The sequence below is a fragment of the Schistocerca piceifrons genome, chromosome 11 (assembly GCF_021461385.2).
Source record: "Schistocerca piceifrons isolate TAMUIC-IGC-003096 chromosome 11, iqSchPice1.1, whole genome shotgun sequence".
NCBI classification, from domain to species: Eukaryota; Metazoa; Arthropoda; class Insecta; order Orthoptera; family Acrididae; genus Schistocerca; species Schistocerca piceifrons.
Window position 1 is genome coordinate 4,202,253 of NC_060148.1, and position 6,852 is coordinate 4,209,104.

Consider the following 6,852-nt stretch of genomic DNA (forward strand, 5'->3'; position numbering starts at 1 on the left):
AAACTTCGTAACACACATCAGTGAGGCAATGGATCATCAAAAGAAAGTATCTAGTGTCTATTTAGACCTTTCAAAAGCCTTTGATTGTGTCTGCCATTAAACTCTTACAGAAACTGGACTGCTATGGCACAAAAGAGAAAGCTGCTGAAAACAGACAACAGTGTACTGAAATAAAATAAAAATCTGGAAATACAGAGAGAAATGTTTACTCTGATTTTCTGCAGGTAAATTGTGCAGTAGGTTAGGATTCAGCACTACAATCTCTGCTCTTTATCTTTGTATCAATGATATGCCCACTGCTGTAAATAAAGTGATCATGCATGCCAATGACAACTTCACTAGTATGTAGTGCCTCAGTGAAGGATTTGGAAAAAAGGGCCAGTAAAAACTTACGAATGGCAGAAAGGTATTTTACAGATACTGACTTATTGGTCAACAGGAAGAAAACTATGTTTACAAATGTTGAAACAAACAAAAGCAACAGATCAGAGGAATTTACAGTGTGTATTGGGGCGTACACTTAGAATCAGTGGACTGTAACAGTTTTCTGGGTGTAGATGTGGACAAATGTCTCATGTGGAAACCACACTGACAGGATCTGTTCCAAAATAAGTACAAATATATTTGTAATGAAAAAAAAATTGCTGTACAGTGGACACAGAAACCTTGCTTAATATGTACTATGGACTTTCCTTCCCACACGTATTTTACTGTACCCCAACACGAGGTGATGCAGCAGATGTCCATGAATAAAAAAATCCTAAAGCTTCAAAAGAAAGCCATTACATGCACAGCTAAACTAATGCCTCGAGAATCCTGCAAAAACAAATTCGAGGACTTTAAAATATTAACTGTACCAAGTCTGTACATATATGAGAGAATACTTCTCCTAATGGTAAAGTGTACAGCACCTCTAAACAGAGAGACTACCACCTAGTATCAAGAGCATCAAGCAACTAAGCATGTTCAAAAGAAAACTCAAGGGACACCTCATCTCTGAATGCTGGTATAAGGTTAAACAGTATTTGTTGACAAATCAATAGGACAAATGTTATTTGGAATTAGTCTCGTGTAGTTCGTGAACGAACTAGTTCGGGAGAGCACTCCCACAGGCGAACTACACGAAACAGTTCACGGATAACCTCGCTCCTTAGTTCGTTTGCTCTTTTCCAAAGACCGACGGACAATAGCGAGAGAGCGAGAGCCCGCAGTAGGCTTTAAAAAAAGTCATGTGCTTAGAAATCAAAAAGCTTGTGAAGTTGCAATACAATGCCTCAAAAATAAAGGTGGCAGAGTGCAGTTACTTCAGAGGGTGAATCGGCATATTCTAGTGGCTGATCCTACTGCTAGCGACCCTTCGGCGTCTTTTTCTAGTAGCAGCAGTAATGAAAACAAAAAGACTATATGGGACGAGTATGACCAAGAAGTAAGAAAAAAATCACTAGAACAGATAACCAATTTGCTGCTGGTATTCGCAAACTCTATAAATACCTCAATGAAAAGTATTTAGATCGAAAAAAAGATTCGCTCGAGTGGTGCCACGAGCGTCTTCAGTTACATCCTCATGTATATGCATGTGTGTTAAAGAGATTTTGCATAATAGCAACATCAGTGCCCTACGAACGTGTTTTTTCTGTTACGGAAAAAATCCTTAATGAACAAAGAACATTTAACAAACAAAGTTTCCAAATTAATGTTTTTACATAATAATATGTAAAATTTTGTAATATTTCAGTTGAAAATTAGAAGACTGATTATTTAAAGAATGATAATGCAAAGCACAAAATGTATGCTTTAGAATACGATCTCATTCAGGGGTTATAGTTATTTTTTCTATGTCTAATTGTTTGGTAACAAATTCTGAGTGTTAGTGTTTCTTCTGTTAATGATAAAAGTATTATTGCTTGTGCCATATAGTACTTAACCTGTACCTAGAGCAGAAATATTTTTTGTTGGTTATTTCCAAAACTTTAAAAAAGTCGATTATTTATGACAGTGTATTTTTATTTTAAAAAAGCATTTAGCATATTCTGTAAGTAATATTCCTACACTAAACTAATAAATAAATAAATTTATTTTAAAATTAAAATACTACAAGTGCACTGTATGTAAAGTAAAGTAGTTTACTACCCCATTTTACCCATTTGTATAAATAACTGGTTTATTTGCCCTTTCAATGTCTAATTACTCGACATAAAACTGTAATAATACAGGCGTTGGCAACACCGGTCATTATTTAAAAGACTAGCATAACGAATAAAAGAGCGTGTGCAGTAGCGGTAGCAAAGCGAGCTAACTTTTTCCAGAAATCGAGATGGGAGCTAACGAACTAAAAGAGCGACCTAGTTCGCAACAGAACCGTGAACTAAACTGAACATTCCCAGTCGCGAACTGTTATGCGCAAAAATGTCTAATTTTCCTAAAAGAAGGGAAAAGAAAACTAAGTGTAGTGCTGAAAAAACAGAAGAAAACATGCAGACTAAGACGCAGAATTGCAATAATGTATAAATGTCCTAATTTTTCTATGCAGCGAGTTTAACATAGATGAACTAAAAGAGTCTTCAGTTCTTCTACACGTATTATTATTATTATTATTATTATTATTATTAGCAGTATGTCAGAAAACAACAACAATTAGATTGTAGACTTTCCCTATGTGTGCTAGACTGCTATGTAAATGAACACAGGCTATCATATATCACTAAACAAAAATATCATCAGTAAACATTACTACAGAATTATTTCATGTAACAAATGACAAATTTCCAAGAAATTTGTTTCTTTCTGTATAAATTTGCAACATAACACACCTAAAATCATTGTAAAACTGATCATCAGAAAAAATATAAAAAATGGGAGACCTAATCATTTCTGAGCGTGAAGTGATTATCATCATCATAGTTTTAGCAGTGGTGATGGCTTGCCTTTGTCTTCTCTTGCCACTAATACATGGAGTAAAATTTATTGTGGTAGTACAAAGTGTCCCAACTTCAATGTTTATGTTGGTGTAATGGGCAAATTGGAAGATGAAGGTAGCAACATGGCACAGCATAATTTGCTTTCTGTTTTTCGGTTATGATTTGATTGAACGTGTAACACTTCAAACTAACTTGCATGCCATCTAAAAAGCCACATGTGTAACCAAAAACAGTGTTTTTCTAGCAAATAATATTGTCGTGGGAATAAAATGCCCCCTTAGTTACTGTGACACTTGGTCTTGCTGTAAAGAGTTGAGGGACAACTGTACAAGTTCACTCATGCCCCTAAAAAGTTTTGGAGGGCTACTAACACACATCCATTTCAACAACAACAACAGCATGACGCCACGAAGAGAGTCTCCAAATTATGGTATACTTTTATAAAGTAAGAGCTACGTTTGACCACATCAAGGAGTTGACGAATGCAAGGCGACATTCAAAGGTAGTATTATTTATAAATAATACGTGCCCAAAAAACCCACCAGAAACGCATTTACAGTAAGGCTTCAGGCCGATGAATAGTTTTAGTGATTTTTAAGTGTACACTGCAAAAATAGATACAGTTGAGGATAATTTAGGGCAAAAAGCTGTACCTGACTTGTGCTAGGGTCTGGAAGGGGAAGGTTACCATACGATTTCTGACAACTGCCTTAAAAGTTTGCCACTAGTAGAAAACTAAAACAACATGGGATACACTGTTATGGTAGCTTCATGTGTGGCCACAGAGGTTTGGCACAAATGAACAACGATAAAGAACTCAGTAGAACGAAATCTAATCGGCCAGTAAGGAATGATGGAATATCCTGTATAACAATGGAAGGATAATTTTTTAACTACGATCAATTCTCCAGATGACGTTCCTGTCGTGAACAGAAACGAGACTGACGGCAGCATGAAGCAAATTTCTTATCCTGACACAGCTAACACATATCGTGCAAATACAGGATGCACTGAAAGCTGACACCGTTCTATACAACTGACAGAAAATCGTGAAGGCCGCGATTAAGATTTGTTTCTGTATTTTGTCCATTTATCAGTTGCGATATATACCGGTAGGAGATTACGACTAGGAATTTAGAGTTAATGTTTTAACTGGTTAAATACGTACTAGAAATGTGACAGGTTTACCACGTAATACACCACACCCCGACAGATTCAAACGACAGGAGCCGACAGAAAAGAAAATGTCAGAAGCGAGACACACACACACACACACACACACACACACACACACACACACACACACACACACACACACACACACACACACACACACACACTTAAAACACGATGTATACTTATGCTTGTCACCTGACAAGACCGGTTTCATTCTTTTCCATAATTAGTTATTTTGAGTCCATCCAGGCTGTGATGTATGTTTTTCTATTCACTGTGTATATCTCTAAGATTTGCCACAGTGGTTTCACACGAAGCCAACCTCCAATATTCATTCGAATGTGTAAGAATGTAATAAATTCAAATGTTTATTTCCTTACTCTGTATCTGATTTAATTTAATAAAATTCCACCTGAAATTCAGAAGTTTTATGTTACGTTCCATAAAATGATTACCAGATACGGCAAGGTAAGAGCACCGCTTGTCATTAACAGCCGCGTCTTCGCACTCGTGCGGCTGCAGACCGGTGCATCACAATTTGCCAGAGACTGTGACCACATACTGGACACTGAGGTTGCCGTCAGGCACCATCTCCTCCCTGAAGAGGTGCCGCAGGGGAAGGGGAAGGGGAGTGGGCGAAACTACTGCCAGCTGCAGACAACTGTGACCTCCCCCTCCTCAAGGAGGCTCGTCAAGACTAATCGGTCCTGGGTTCGACACCGGAGGACGTGGCAGACCGTGCGGTGCCGGCCTTACGGCACGCGTACTCTCGCCTGCCGGACACCGCCGTCGAGCCGATCTCCCGGGGCCTCCCCGGACGTCTGGAGAACGGAAGACTGACGAGACGGGGCGGCTAGCTGCCCACAGCCGACGGCACAAGTTTCGCAGTCGGTCGAAGAAAAGGAATCGAGTTTGCATAAAATTCACACTTTCGAAGTAACGGTTTGAGCCGACCCTCAAGTTTCCTTCCATCCGTAACGCAGTAATGATAAATCTCACACGGTCCACAATCGGCACCGTCAATACACGTGTATTTTCTCGACAGACACACTCCGTAAAGGATTTCTTCTTTGAAGGTATTTTGAAATTTTCATATCCTCGTGCAATATTTTTGAAGTCAGTCTCGTGATTTACAACCCATTGTGGCAGTGACTTAATGCCGAAAATGGATAGACACGTAGAGAGAGAGACTATCAGTTACACCGACAAAATCCGAACGTGAAGCATTGTGCTTCCTTCTAGAGACACATATTTCTAAACTGACTAACGTCGCCACTAGGTACATCTCTCGCATGCACTGTTTTTATGTTTGTACAGGGTGGCGCTGGGGAACGGGAAATTTTGAACGTTACAGTTGGCAGCACTGTAGCGCCGGCAGATGTTCGAAACTTTGCACAATTGATGTGAACGCATTGCCATTTAGTAATCGTGGAGAATTGGACTGGTGCGGAACGTGCAGTAGCTGTGAGGGCGTTTTACAAAAATGGTGATAGTGCGACTGCCACGCAGAGAACATTCGGACAGCATTACCAGTTCGGACGTCACGGACGCGTCCCATCTGCGCATGCGATTACAACGTGGGTGCACAATTTTGAAGAAACAGGATCTGCCTTGAAAAGAAACCTCCAGGTGGCATTCCGACGGTACATGCCCCAGAGAACATTGCAGCTGCTAGAGCTGCAATCGAGAGAAGTCCTCGCCGCTCCGTTCGACGGCACGCATCTTCGCTAGGGATTAAGCAATGAAGCTTACGGAGAATACTGCACGAATTAGACTTCCGTCCCTATAAGTTGCAGATTGCGCAACACTTACACGAACGAGACCCAGTGTCATATACGGAGTTTAGTAGCCAGATATTGGCTAAAATCGACGAGGATGCGAATTTCCTTGGTAACTTATGGATATCAGACGAAGCCCATTTCCACCTCAACGAATTCGTGAACAAACAGAATTTTCGTTATCGGGCACAGGACAATCTTTGTGAGTTTCAGCAGCGACCACTACATAGCGCCAAGGTCACAATACGGTGTGCTGTATCATGTCACGGGGGGGTGCGCTCGACAGTGAGCGAGAGTCGGAAAGGGAGCGAGCCTCCCCGGCAGCCGCAGTGGTGAGTTCGTTTCCTCCAATCCCTACGTCCGGGAAACGGGCAGGAAATGGTCCCCTCGTCTCGCCTTTAAGGAGAAGGGGAGCATCCTGTACTTCTTGCAGGGTATAACACACTACCAAAATTTCGAAGACTAGCCATTCCGTACCGGTGGTGGCCACGTCGGGGACTAGGCATCGAGTCGTGGCAGAGCACGCAATGCCTCCGAATTGGGTCACGGTCGATTCCACGTGGGACCTGTCAGTTCGAGTCGGGACGTAGACTGCGGCACCTCAGAGTTTTGACCAAGTGCCGTCCACAGAGGGACCGCACCTCAGCAGAGGACAGCACGGAACACCACAGTTGCAAATGTGGCGAGCATTTTAAGCGGCACTGTGGAATTACACGCTACTGCCCGTCTCGAGATCGACAGTCACGTGTCGAATGCAAATTTCTGAGGTTACACACCGAGCTTTCGGTCACTACTTTGTCAGTAATTGCGAGTTTACTAGGGGGCACAGTAACTGGAATTTTTATTTTGCATTTTATTGAACCCTACATTTACAGTATTTTAGTCCCCTTCAAAGTATCATCCGTGTGCAACGGTACACTTAGCCCGATGCTTTCGCCACTGCCGGAAATAGTTCTGGAACTCTCGTGGCTGGATACTGT